Source organism: Carica papaya, chromosome 2 (genome assembly GCF_054855325.1).
Source record: "Carica papaya isolate Zhongbai chromosome 2, ASM5485532v1, whole genome shotgun sequence".
NCBI classification, from domain to species: Eukaryota; Viridiplantae; Streptophyta; class Magnoliopsida; order Brassicales; family Caricaceae; genus Carica; species Carica papaya.
The window spans coordinates 16,672,737-16,687,334 of NC_142310.1; the positions used below are offsets into that span (position 1 = coordinate 16,672,737).

Sequence of the window (14,598 nt, forward strand, 5' to 3'; positions counted from 1 at the left end):
CTTTTCACCAAAAAGGCCGCTGCATTAAAATAGAAATTTAGCTCTTACAATATTTATTTTTATTCAATTTGAATCCTACCTCGATTTAACATTAATTTAGTCTTTAGAAAAAGAGTTCGAACAATTTAATTTTATTTGGTGAACAATATTTAATACGTTTAGTTAGTTATTATTATGAGATTTTAATTTTTTTAGTTTTTAAATTTTTTTACCTGAAAATGTAAATCTAAAAAATTAACAGGATGTCAGAAATATTTTAAAATTTTTTGATAAAAAAAAATATATATATAAATTAATAAATAAAGAAAAAAAAAAAAAAAGAAAAAGAACCTAAAAATGAGGGACTAAGGCGACAAGAAGAAGAATTAAAAAAAAAAAAAGAATAGGAAGAAGAAGAAGAAGAGGAAAGATAAGATCGACAGCCGGCTATTGATAGATCTGGAACTAGGAGACTTGAGGCGCGGCTTGGTCGCGATAGGCGAGGAGGAAGAACCACAATGGATCTGATCCATGTAAAGGCATATCGCAATGGAAGAGTGCAGTGCGAAGAGGACAGATAAAGTAGCTTCACCCTCGTGTGCGTCTGAGTCAGAGAGAGGCGTCGGATCTATGAAGCCCATTCCTGAGCGCCTGGAGGAGACAAATAACAGATTTGTCTATGGTGTAACATGCGGCGGTGAGTGGAATAACGAACGACGAATATGATCGAAGAAGACGAATTTGAATGCATTTTGGCACGATTTCATCAAGACCATACTGGACTTGAGTGTGCGGTGTGTTCTGTGGAGATTGTCAGTCAGTTCGTGGCGGCGAGCAGCGGTCTGGTGGTGGCGTATAGAGTTCCGGTAATGCCGGTAGTTGTATGTGGCAATCCCAGTGATGGCAGGTGATGATCCCGGCAATGGCGCATGCAATGGCGTGTGGTGATTCTGATGACACGCGCGTGACTGTGCGTGTTGACTTCAGTGCTGGCGCGTGGTGACTCCAACGACCGGAGACTGCGTGTCCAAGGTAAATTAATTCTCCCTCCATGTTGTGTTCATAAAAACAAAATAATAATAATAAATAGAATGAAGACAATGAAATAAAATAATAAATAATAATTATATATCCTTCAACACGTGTACTTTTGTTTTAAAAACGAGGAAATTTTTCAAACAATAGTCAAAATTGTAGAAGACCATAGACTCAAATTCAATAAGAATCTATACATCTTCTTATCAAATTTCAAGTAAGAATTGGGTTAGTCTTCATTCGGAGTCATGTTTTTATAAAATAATTTATTATTTTAAATAATTAATTTAAAAATTTGATGGATAATTTTTAATTTTATTATAGAAAGTATTTTACAAAGTTTCATATGTATGTGGATGGGCGTATATGAGCTCCGGTATTGTATAAGATATATCTATAATAATATGGATGCATATATATTGTGCGTGAATGAGTAGGTAGAGATGAGGTTATACATAAGTTATTATTTGTTTAACGTGTAAGATTCCATGTATAAAGGTAAATAGATTCCAGAGTGTGTGTAAATATGTAGTTGTATATATGATTATGTAATATGTAATTATACATATCTAGATATCTATGAAGTTGTGCAAAATGTATATAGACATATATATATATATATATATCTTTGTTGGTATGAGTATAAAATGAATATGTATGTGTGGATGTGTAAAATAATATATGTATTTACGTAGGTATAGAAGCCGCTTATATGCAGATCTAAAGATAAATGTATATGTATGTATTTTATATGGGTATAAATAGTGTGTTTAAATACATCGGCATTTAGAGAAATTGTATGTATGCAATTACATAGGTGAATGTGTGCTATGTATTTGTGTTTTATATATTTATAAATATTATAAGATTATGATTAATATATTTGCAGTAGTTTATGTGTGTTAAATCATAACTTATATGTAATATATATTGTAAGAAAGTACATATATATATATGCATAATTAGAATACATTTATGGTTAAATATAATAGTACCACGATAAATATATATAAGTAATGTGTGTAGATATAGATTATGATTGCTTGTTACTTGTGTAATATGTTCAGTGTCTGCTTAATACGATGTAAACTTTGTATGTTGGATATATATGTATGTATATGACTGTTTACTAATAAATTTTTTGAGTGTATCTAATATACGAATATGCACACTTGTTATGAGTTTGAACATGTAAGTATTTAAATTGTGCATGCATGTGTATTAAAATAAGGAATATGATTGACAAAAAAGTAACATAGGGACCTTAAAAGATGAGGAAACTCATTTAGCAGATATTAGAGCACACGTTCCTTAAAGTCATCCTTTGTACATGAAATTTAAAAAATTTAGGAAGTTTAGTACTACGAGGAAACTAAAAAAAAAATGCAACTTATGCAATATTTTCGAACTCTCTCCAAAACATATGTGGAGATGAGAAAAGATCAATTATTTTGAAAACTCGAGAAGATAAGACTAGTGTGACACATTTTAAAATCAAAGATGTAGGTTCTCACTCCGAAGCTAACTTGAGATGGTAAGTAATAGTCCTAGTCAAACATATCCAACGACAAGACAAACAATAAGAGCTTTAAACCCCCCAACTAGATAAGTCATGGGAGAACCATTTCTAAGTCTACTAGGGATTAAGAAAGATTAGAAACCCTAAAATAAATATAACTAATATCTAGCAATTAAGGAGGTCAAACCATCTAAGACTTTGATGGGTTCTAAAACTCTTCATGGGATTTCTTTAGAGAGAATGAATACCCTACTTGTTTAGTTTTTATGAAAGTCCCCATAAAGGTTGTACGGATAACCATGTTCTTGGTGAATAAAGATCCGTTCTATTGAATGAGACAAGATACATCTAATTAGAACCCTTTCTCCTAAAAGAGCTTACTTCTTCTAAACTAAATTCTTAAAAAAAAAAAAAAAAAAAAAAAAAAACCTTGGGGCCATGTTTGAAAAATGCCATTAACATGATAACCCCATAATATAAGTTCCCTTGCACTTAAAAGAAACATAAAACTGATAAGATATAAATATATTAGAATAAACTCTTAAAATAAATGCTATCAGATATAAATATATTAGAATAAACTCTTAAAATAAATGCCATCAGAGTGGCGCAATGGAAGTGTGGTATGAACCCATAATCCACCATATGTGATTTATTTTGCTTTGTACTGATAAAGAGAAATTGCTGATGGGATAAACATGAAATTCACATCCTAAGACTATAGTTATGAATGATCACACGAAAATGGTGGAAGCCAAAAAAGTATAATGCCTAATCTCAAAAAAGAAAATAAAAAACAAGTTTTCTCACTACTAGCAAGACTATTAAATGACTTTCCACTTGAGGAACTCCTAATGATTATTGATAATAACTACAAACTCTATAACTCACTATATACCTTCAAGAGGACTTTAGGAAAAGTTGATCAAGTACTAAAGTAAAAAGAAAAAAATTAGTATAAGTGAATCAAGCATAATAGCAACCTTGTGATCAACCCTACTACTACTATAGATTGGTCCTAATACAAGAGTATTCGACCTCATTACTCTCTCATCCGGATAGGACCTTAAATTTTTCTAACCATCAATAAAGGTATGCTCATTGTATCTGACTAACGAAGATTGAAAAAAAAAAAAAGACAATTATAGGTCCAATATCCTATAAGATTGACCTTCGATTATGATACTATGAATCAACTTCTCTGAAAGTAAAATTTTTAAATATAGTACGACTATTAGAAAAATTCAGATGACCTGAATTAACCCAACTAAACCTTTATTAGTCGAGCCATTATATGATCTCTCTATTAAAGAATCCTAATAATTTTCAATAAGAAATATACATTCTATAAGCGCTTACTTAAAGGGACAATAAGAAAAATCTAACAAAGAACTGAGGTGCCTTAGAAATCATTCAAACTTTAATAGGGAAGAGGTACAATTTGACTCAACTAAGAGTAATTTGCTCAGGCACCAAACCCATTGAGTAAAAAAGAAGAAGTTTCGATACTAAAACATTTTCAAAGGTAATTTTTAGAGATTTAAAAACAAATAATTTTTACTTAAATATATGAACTTTGAGAAATGTAAACATACCATAGTGTTGGGATTATTTAAGTAATTAAGGAGTCATCATTGTGAGAAATGGAGAATGCGAGGTATATTAAAAGACTCTTTAGAATGATGACCAAACAAGTCATGGTACTTCCAAATAATGTTAAATGGTAATGGAAATCACTCGAGTGTTTACTAGGAGATATCAAGCACTAATGAATTGAAAAGACCAACATAAACTAAGATGATATTCCCTTAAATAGATAAAAAAATATTATAACTATATCATTCCATTGAATAAGCCACTGGGAAGTCAATATGGATAATAATTTTCAAACCTCTGGTAAGTACAAATTTGGATGACCAGTTTTTTTAAGAAAAAAAGTATGTAACATCCCGAAAATGGACGAGACATCTGAGATAAAAAATAAAAATTTTGGTAACATATATATATATATATATTAATAAAAAAACAAAAACAAAATAAAAAAGAACCCTAAAAAGGAGGGAGCAAGGCGGTATAAAAAAATGAAGGAAGAAAAAGAATAAGAAGAATAAGAGGGATAAGATCAGCGACAGCGGTGGCTATTGATAGATTTAGAACCAGAAGACTTAAGGTGCGGCTTGGTTGTGATAGGCGGCAAGGAAGACTAACGGTGGATATGATCCACATAAGCCAGATCGCGACAGAAGAGTACGATACAAAGTGGACAAACAAAGCAGTTTCACCCCTATGCCCATTTAAATCGGAGAGAGAGGCGTCAGATATGTGAAGCCAGTCCCTAAGTGCTTGGAGGAAAGGAATGATGAATATGTCTGCAGTGAAACACGCGACGGTGAGTAGAGTGATGAGCGGTGGATCTAATCAGAGAAGACGAATCTGAGTGTCTTTTGGCACGATTTCATCATGTCCGTGCCAGATCTTAGTGCGTAACATGTTTTGTGGAGATTGTCGGTCAGTTTACAGCGGTGAGTGGCAGTCCGGTGGTGGCACATGGTGGTCCAATGATGGTAGTGATAGCGCGTGGCGATCCTAACGATGGCGCGTGCAGTGGCATGTGACAATTCTAGTGACAAGCACGTGATGGCACATGTTCACTCTGATGGTGGTGCATGGTGACTAGAACAACCGGAGACCATGTGTCCAAGGTAAATTAGTTCTCCCTCTATATTGTGTTCATAAAAACAAAATAATAATAGTAATAATAATAATAATAATAATAATAAATAAAATGAAATAAAATAATAAATTATTATTATTTGTCACTCAATACGTGTACTTTTGTTTTGAAAACGAGAAAATTTTTCGAATAGTAGTCAGAATTAGAGAAGACTGTAGACTCGAATCTAGTAAGAATCCATACATCTTTTGATCAAGTTTCAAGTAAGAATTGGGTTAGTCTTCATTCGGAGTTTTCATGTTTTTATAAAATGATTTATTGTTTTAAGTAATTAATTTAAAATTTTAATGGATGATTTTCAATTATATTTTGGAAGGTGTTTTGTAAAGTTTCATATGTATGTGAATGGGTGTGTATGAGTTCCGTGTCGTACAAGAATAAGTAGGTAGAGATGAGGTTATACATAGACTATTGTCTGTTTAACGTGTAATATTCCATGTATAGGTAGAAGGATTCTAGGGTGTGTGTACGTATGTAGCTGTATATATGGTTATGTAATATGTGGTTATACTTATCTAGATATATATGAAGCTGTGTATGACATCCCGATACCCGATTGTCTTATAACAAAATATATGAGTGCAAAATAATCTACACAGCAGAAGAAAATTATCTCTTAGAAAATATTTGATGTTTAAATACACCTGAGGTCAAGAAGATGGCTAACAAAATATATACACAACGTTGTTCAAGCCACTTCTTTCATTGTAAACAAAAATAGTTAATCAAAATATAGTCATCTAAATGTACTCAAATGTCTACCACAAATCTGTAAATGGATCCAATCAAACTTCAAGGGGTAGCTCGGGGAGCGATTCCTCACTATCATCATTGTTTGGGGGGAAATAGATTGAGGTAAGTTCTATAAAACTCAGTAAGAGAAATAGTATTTTAACTACACTACTAAAGTTTCAAAAGTTATTTATTTTTAAGATGTGTCGTTACCATTATCATTAGTAACTTATTCTTGACCTTGTTGCAGAACATATTCATTTGAAAGATCAAGAAAACGTTTACTTTTAATTAATCAAAGAACATTTAATGACTAGTCCCAAACATAAATAGTAAAAATGGAATAGAGAGACGCATAATAGAACCAATGGCATAAAGAAACAGTGAGAAATATAACAGAAACAAGTTGAAGCAACAATAGCATGACATGACATGACGAAATAGTGAGAAACATATTCAATTCAAGGAAACTATCTAAGCATGAAAATCAATCAACAGTCCTAGCTAGATAGTCAAATGTTTTGATTCATTTATGGCTTCTATGAATGTTCATGCAAAGTCGTTTTAACTTATATCGAGTCAAACAATTTGCATGACTCAATATGCAAATCATATCCATACACGATAAGAAAATAAAACATTCAAACCCATCAAACATCATGCGATATACGATCCTTAAAACACAACATCATTTCATGCAAGAAAATCAACCAAGCAATCATACATTTCATTATTCTTAAACGTTTTCAATATCTAGAAAATACAATTAGAGAATACGTGAAAATACCAAGACCCTTACCTAAACTTCCAAGCTGTTGGTTTCTAAACATGAGGTTGTTTACGAATTTGAAGGAGAAAGAAGGTTGTTTGGCAACCTATAGTTTTTAGAAGGAATTTCTAAAAATTAAAAAGAGAAAGAATTCCAAGAATGAGTTCTTAGGAATCTTAGTGAAGAAATGAAATCGAGAAAAGAAAAAGAAGGCTCATTGTACGAAATAAAAAGTTTTCTCGGTCTCTTTTGGTTCCCCCTCTCTCTAGCTATTTCTCTCTCTAGTTTTTTCTCTCTAATTTCTCTCTCACTCTCGGCCAAATGAAAAGGAAGAAAGGAAGTGGAGAAATGGAAGAGGATTAGAGAGGAAGGCTTTAAATAACCCCAAAAAAGTGTGCATGTGTGCCACATGGCGGTCGGTGTGCATGTCACGTGACGGTTACCGATCGACGGTGCTACAATGTGACACAGCTACAGACGACGACGTGACATGCGATAGGCAGACGAGACACGCAAACGACTGCAATAGGCAACAGGACAGCAGGTCAGCAACATGCAGCAAGTGTGACAGACAGGCAGCATACACGTGACAGGCGTGCGATGCAATGAGCGCAGTCGCGTGCACTTCAAAGGGATGCACAATTGGTGTGCGCATGCGACGTGACGAGCATGCAGGCATGCAAGTGTGATGCCACATGCGCACAGGTGTGATGCAACATGCGCACAGGCGTGATCGACGCGCGTGTGCGGCGAGCAGGCATGATACAAAGTTAGCGCACGCACACAAGCGTGATGCGACATGCACGTAAGCGCGAAGGCATGCAGATGAGACATGCGTGCAGTGCTTGCATACATAAGATGATGTGTGTGTTGTACGAGCGCGCGGGCTATTCCGCACGCAGGCACGCAGTTCCCACGAGTTTGATTTTTCCATTTGAATTCTTTTTCTGTTTTTGACTTTAAAATTTTCCAAACATATTTTTAGGCAAAAAATGTCTATTTAAAGTACGTCTAACATAAATTTCAATACTAAATTTAAAAAAAAAATTAAAATAAAACCGAACAAATTACAACATTAATATTAAAAGTTCAGAAGTGTCACACTGTACGAAAAAATATATATATATATATATATATATTGGTATGAGCATAAATAGTTGTACGCATTGAATCTGTATATGTGCATGTGTAAAATAACATATGTATTTACGCGGGTATATAAGTTTTTTATATACAGATTTGAAGTATGAATGTATGTATATGTATTTTTATGAGTATAAGTAGTGTGTTTTTAGGTACATCTGTATTTAGAGAAATTATATGTATGGAGTTATATAGGTGAATGTATGCTATGTGTTTGCGTTTTATATATTTATAAATATTATGAGATTATGATTAATCTATTTGTAGTAGTTTATGTGTGTTAAATCGTAATTATATGTAATATATATTGTTAGAAAGTATATATATGCATAATTAGGATGGTTTATGGTTACGTAAAGTAATACCAAGATAAATATATGCAAGTAATGTGCATAGATATAGATTGTGGTTGCTTACTCCTTACATAATATGTTCGGTTTTTGCTTAATACGATGTAAATTGTTTGTGTTGGATATATATATATATTTATGTATATGATTGTTCACTAATATATTTTCTAAGTTTGATATATGAATATGTACACTTACTACGAATTCGAACATGTAAGTATTTAAATTGTGCATGGATGTGTATTAAAATAAGAAGTTTGATTGACAAAATAGTAACGTAGGGACCTTAAAAGACAAGGAAACCTGTTTAGCAGGTATAGAGAGGGAGGGTTCACATGGAATATATGTGGTGAACCCTACTGTGGATTCGACCTTAGCCAGACGTGGTTGAACAATGATTATCAGCACTCATATGGGTTGGGATGTGAGGATGACTGGTGGCTGTGGTGCCCATACAAACTAGGGTATAGGGACGACTAATTATTATGACACCTCATATAGGTAAGGGGTACGAGGATGGTTGATGATTGTGGTGATCATATGGGTTGGGGTATGAGGATAACTAGTTGTTTTTATGAAAATATTGAGTATCTACATGCATAGGGGATCTGACGCGGGAAGATAGAATCAACTTCTGTAATCTTCATAATGTATGCAATATAGAGACCTAATTGCCTAATTAACCACACCTAAATTACATGCATAAACAAAGAAAAGGGAAAAAAAATGAGAAAAAAAAGACATAAGAAACTTACCTGACAAGTCAATCACAACTTCTTGGCTTTACAAGACTTTAAAAAACTATCTATCTTTAAAGAACTTAAAGACATTAAAAGAAATTACCAAACTAATTCTTGAAGAAAGCAAAACCTTCAAATTTTAGTATTCCCAATGTGTGTTTATAACTTATGGGTAAAAGTTTTTATATAAACTTTTTTCTGGATAGTTCTAAACAAATATAAAGACTTAAAAGATAAAATTTTATCCTAAAATAAATAATAAAATAATTATCTATCACAATCCTATTCTAAAGAGATTAATTAATTAATCATAATAGATAGATTTATATTAAAATAATAATAAAGTAAATTAACAAAATAATTGAAAATTATCCAATGTGAAATTTGGATAAAAGCATATGAAAATTATGTAATTTAAAAGAGTCCTTATGGAAAAAGGAAGAAAAAAAAAAGGACCCTCACAAGGGTTTGACACGTGGGCAGCAGCTGGGTCGCAGGTTGCTTTAGGCGAGAGACGCGCATCGCATCATGGGTCCACACGGGTTGTGCTGGATGGTTCGGACATGCGAGCTAGACCTGCGTGTGGACTGGGCTACATGCGTGCTAGACACTGACTCACGGCTGGCCTGCTGGGTCATGCGGACGGGTTTGCTAAGTCTGCATGTGTACATGCGGGCAGACCTGCTACCCATCCTAGTTTCGCATGCGTGTTAGGCCTGGCTGCAATATGCATGTGTTTCCTCGAGTGTGGGTTGCCCATGGGTGTGGGCATCCTTGGGTCGGTGCCTATCTAGGCCATAAGTCCTTGGCACCTTCTTGGGTTGGGTCATAAATAGGCCTTCCTCCTAGCCTTGTAATTTTTTCAAGTCCATAGGTCACCACTTGGGCCTTAAACCTTCTTGCTTGAACAAACTTGACCCATGACTTGGAATAATTCTATTTAGTAAAGTAATGAGGGATAATTTTACATTTATGTTCAAGACATTCCTATTTATGAAATTAGGATTAACTTTCTCATTTGAGCTGATCCCGTTTATGAAACAAAAAGATATTAGCATCGCTTTTCTATTTAGGATGCGACCCACGGGTGAGTTTTCTACAGGAGTCTGGATTTTTATGGGGTTCATCCTTGATGCAGGATTGCATCTTTAAAATTAACTGTGGATTGTCTAGGATCACATCATCCCCCCTTCTTCAAAAAGATTCCCCCTTGAATCTTGACCTTTAATAAAATGAAAAAGGTTAATGATAACATTAGAAAATACACCATACATCGCCGACACATTTACTTTGTTGTTGATGCACTTCATGACTTGAACCACAATTCCTTCAAGATTTGGATCAAATATCCGTAGCCCATGTTCCATGGTGATTAGTTATAAAAAGAGAATAGTACAACTAGGTATAGAATGATCAAGCTTCAAATGGGTCATCTTATAGGTGAGTACAACGAGACCTCCCTTTCCACAACTAGTATTCTTTAACACTCTTCCCCCTTCATCAAAACACTCAGTTGTTTTCTCTCTCTTAATCTCTTTTAATGGACCATCTTTACTTTTTATATGAGCTTCTCCAATGCTCAATGGACCATTAATTTTTTTTGGCCTTTTTCTCTCTTTTGCGCTTCTTAAGTATTCATCAATGAACCTTTTTATCTTGATATGATTTTCATGTACCTTTCTTGGTGATAGAGGCATAAGGAGATGATTAAGAGCATCTTTTGGCAATGAATATCGATTAGTGCAACTGTTATGTTGTATCTATCTGTCAAACTGCCGAGATCTCCCAAGTATTAAGTGATTGGCATGCATAGGTACAATATCACAACATACCTCGTCATGATATTTTTCAATGGAGAATGGTACCATGGCTTGCTTGAAACTTCGATTTCTCTGCACTCATTCAACCACTATAATCGATAAAGATTCAGGTGCTTGGTATATGTTATCCATATCCTTTCCATGAATAGAGTGCTTGTAATATTAGCACAGTTACCACTGTCCATGATCATTCCACATACTTTGCTATTGAAAAAACATTGCATGTGGAAAATGTTCTCCCTTTACTCGTTGTCCACTCCCTAGGCTTGTAAGTTTAAGACCCCTCATATGACAAGGATACTTTCCCAAAATGGAGGTATGTCACTTGGTGAAACTACAACGAAGTTCATGCAAGGTAAAGGTTAGTCAAGAAAATATCTCTTTCACATTTACTCGTGTTTAACCTCACAATCCCTCAACACTCATGCTTCTTCCAACGAGTTGAGCGTTCGAACTCTAATCTTCTTACTCGAGACTTACATGTGAGTCTCCATGACACGACAAAGGATTTTAAAAGACTCGAGTGACTCTAAAGCTCAAATTTAGGTACACAAAGAAATTTTTGTGATGGCTAAAACAATGGAAATGCACGACGAAAGAAATAAATGTGAAGTAAATAATTTTCATAAAGTGGCTATTCTTCCCTTTACTTTTTGCAACAAAATAAAAACAAAACTTTTCACTCACACTTAGTAGATGACTTACTCTTCTTTAACTCTTCTAAGGTTTTCCGTCAATCTAATAGGCGGTTACTATGCTTTTGTCATGCACAGAATGCAACAGTGTGCCAATTGCCTTATAGGGTGTAACTGAGATATTTTTGAATTTTAATTTTGTAATTTTTTTTTTTACTAATAAAAGAAACATGAAATTACTTGAATCAGACAAATAATATGAATTCAAGCAAGATGCAAATGAATTAACAATCAAAATAAATTTTCAATGCTGATTTATGAACAATAATGTTAAACAATAAAGATAGTAAGTTACTAGGAGTTTAACCTCTAATACCAGATGACACGGGAGGGTATAAAGAGGATTGAATCAACTCTTGTAACCTTTATAGTGCATGGAATGTAGAGACTTAACCGTCTAATTAATCCTCCTAATTAAGAATACACCCACATAAATGGTATGCATAAACAAAAAAAAGCAATAAAAAATGAGGAAAAGAAAGACGCTACAAACTTACTCGATAAGTCGATCCTAGCTAATCAACTCAACAAGACTTCAGAAAACTCCCTAACTTTGAAAAACTTGAAGACGCTAAAAGAAATTAATAAAGCTACTTCTTGAAAAAGGTAAAAACTTAAAATTTTATTCTTCTCAATGTGTGTTTACAACCTATAGACAAAAACCTTCATATAGGCTTTTTCTATGATAATTTTAAATAAATACAAAGACTTAAAAGATAAAATTATATCCTAAAATAAATAATAAATTAATGATCTATCCCAATCCTGTTCCAAAAAAAGTTAATTAATTAATCATAAGGGATATATTTATATTAAAAATAATAAAATATACTAATAAAATAATTACAAAATTATCTCATATGAAATTTGGATAAACCATATGGAAATTATGCAATTTAAAAGATTCCTTATGGAAAAAAGAAGAAGAAAAAAAAAGGACTCACATAAGAGGTTGCCACGTGGGCAGCAGCTGAATCGGGGGTCACTATAAGTAGGAGACTCGGGTTATGTCATGGGCCCACACGGGTTGTGTTGGATGGGTCGACCGTGCAGGCTGGACTCGCGTGCAGACAGGGCCACGTACATGCTAGATGCGGACCTGAAGCTGACCTGTTGGGTCATGTGGACGGGTTTACTATGTCTGCGTGCGTGCGTGCCTGCTTGGTTATTAAACACATGCGAGGCACACGGGCTTTTGTCTGCTCGCATGTTTGGTGCACGCTGGGCTTCTTCCTTGGGTGTGGGCTGCCTATGGGTGCGACATCCTTGGGTTGGGGCCCATCTTGGCAGTAGGTCCTTGACACCTACTCAAGTTGGGCCAAAAATAAGTCTCCCATTTTGCCTTGTAATTTCTCCTAGTCTATGGGTCACCATTTGGGCCTTAAGCCTTCTTACTCGAACAAACTTAGCCCATGCCTTGGAATAATCCCAGTTAGGAAAGTAGTCAAGAATAATTTTATTTTCCTATTTAGGACGTTCGCATTTAGGAAATTAAGATTTACTTTCTCGTTTGAGCTGATTGTGCTTATGAAACAAAAAGATGTTGGCATCGCTTTCCTATTTAGGATGGGATCTGCAGGTGATTGTTCTACAGGAGTCCACGTTTCTATTGGATTCCTCTTTTGTATGGGATTGCATCTTTGGAACTAATTGTGAATTGTCTAAGATCACATTTGGATCCTTGTGGACCGTCAATGATACTGGTAAAAATGACATCGCATGATGGAACATTAAAGGACCTAAAAAGAAGAATACTACAATAAATAAAAATTTTGTATATGTAATTGTGGTTGTAATTTTTTACTATTGTTATGTAATGATGTTTGTGACCTTGAAAAATATTGTATGAGTTTGGATTTGGGTTATGGTGGTACTTAGGAAAATGATGAAAGAAATTCATTATGATTATGTAAAAGGTAATGTGATCACATGAAAGAGGGCATGGAATTTGGATTTGTGATGTCAGTATCTGTATGAAAATTTACATGGATAATGAAAATGATGATAGTTATGATGGTTATGATGGTTATGATTGTTGTTTAGTGTATTTTGCATATCTATGTTTTGAACATTACCCTATTCTTAATGAATTTATGAAGCTCACCCCAATTCACACCCCTCTTACTGCAGATTGGTTCAAGATTAAGAGTAAGTTTAAGATCAGAAGAAGACTCTGAAGAATCTTTTAATGATTTTAGATGTTTTGTTGTAAAGCATATCAAAATATAAACGTGATGTAATTTAAAGATTTTTGTAAATCTCATTATTTGTAACTTCATACAAGGGATGTATTGTTAATTCATAAATTTTAACATAATACTGCACAAATTTATTAGGTTCTAAACGTGTTGTATTGCTCATTTCTCAACAGAGAAGGTAGGTCGTTAGGGAAAATAATTGACCTAACTAATGTACATATTTACATCTCACTCACTTTTCTTTCCTACTTGGTTGATTTTTATATTAAGAAAATGTATAATTTTTTCGCTTTAAAAGTTTGGTGATTGCATTTAGGGTGAATTTCTTATCTTTATAAATTTCAACTTTGTATAATTTATTGTCATGGTGTGTTAATATTAAGTGAATTTTCTTAAAGTAAAATTTACATTTACTTCGTATATAAATATAATGTACATATAAATATAATATATGTTATATTAATATAGATATAAAATAACTGAATTCACTCTAAATATATATAAAATAATAAGACGCAACAGCACTAGAAAATAAAATAAGATAAATTTAAACTAACATCAAATAAAATTTTAATTTACATTAGAAAATTAAGTTACATTACATATTTACTGAGAATGGAAAAATAGAATTTTATTAGAAAAAGAAAATCTCTTACTAATTTTACTGTTGAAAAAAAAAGTAAATTTCGATTGTATTTCCATAAATTATATAAATCAATAACGTTAGTATGATATAAATGTAATATTTTCCTTGATATCCATATAGAGAAATATATATATATATATATATGTATTGAATGTTAAAAATTAAAAATTAAAATTTTAAAAATGAAAAAGTTATATAAGAAAGAAGAACTTGTTGTTATTTGCTAAAAGATATTTTT

General features: G+C 33.1%; 1 long non-coding RNA gene across 1 annotated transcript; it reads left to right on the top strand.

Annotated features, from left to right (window-relative positions):
* The first annotated feature begins 153 nt into the window (after nt 1-153).
* On the top strand, nt 154-13,962 carry LOC148268814 (uncharacterized). The gene is made up of 2 exons (XR_015817048.1): nt 154-1,011; nt 13,647-13,962. It is a non-coding gene; the product is annotated as an uncharacterized LOC148268814 (long non-coding RNA).
* The last annotated feature ends 636 nt before the right edge of the window (nt 13,963-14,598 follow it).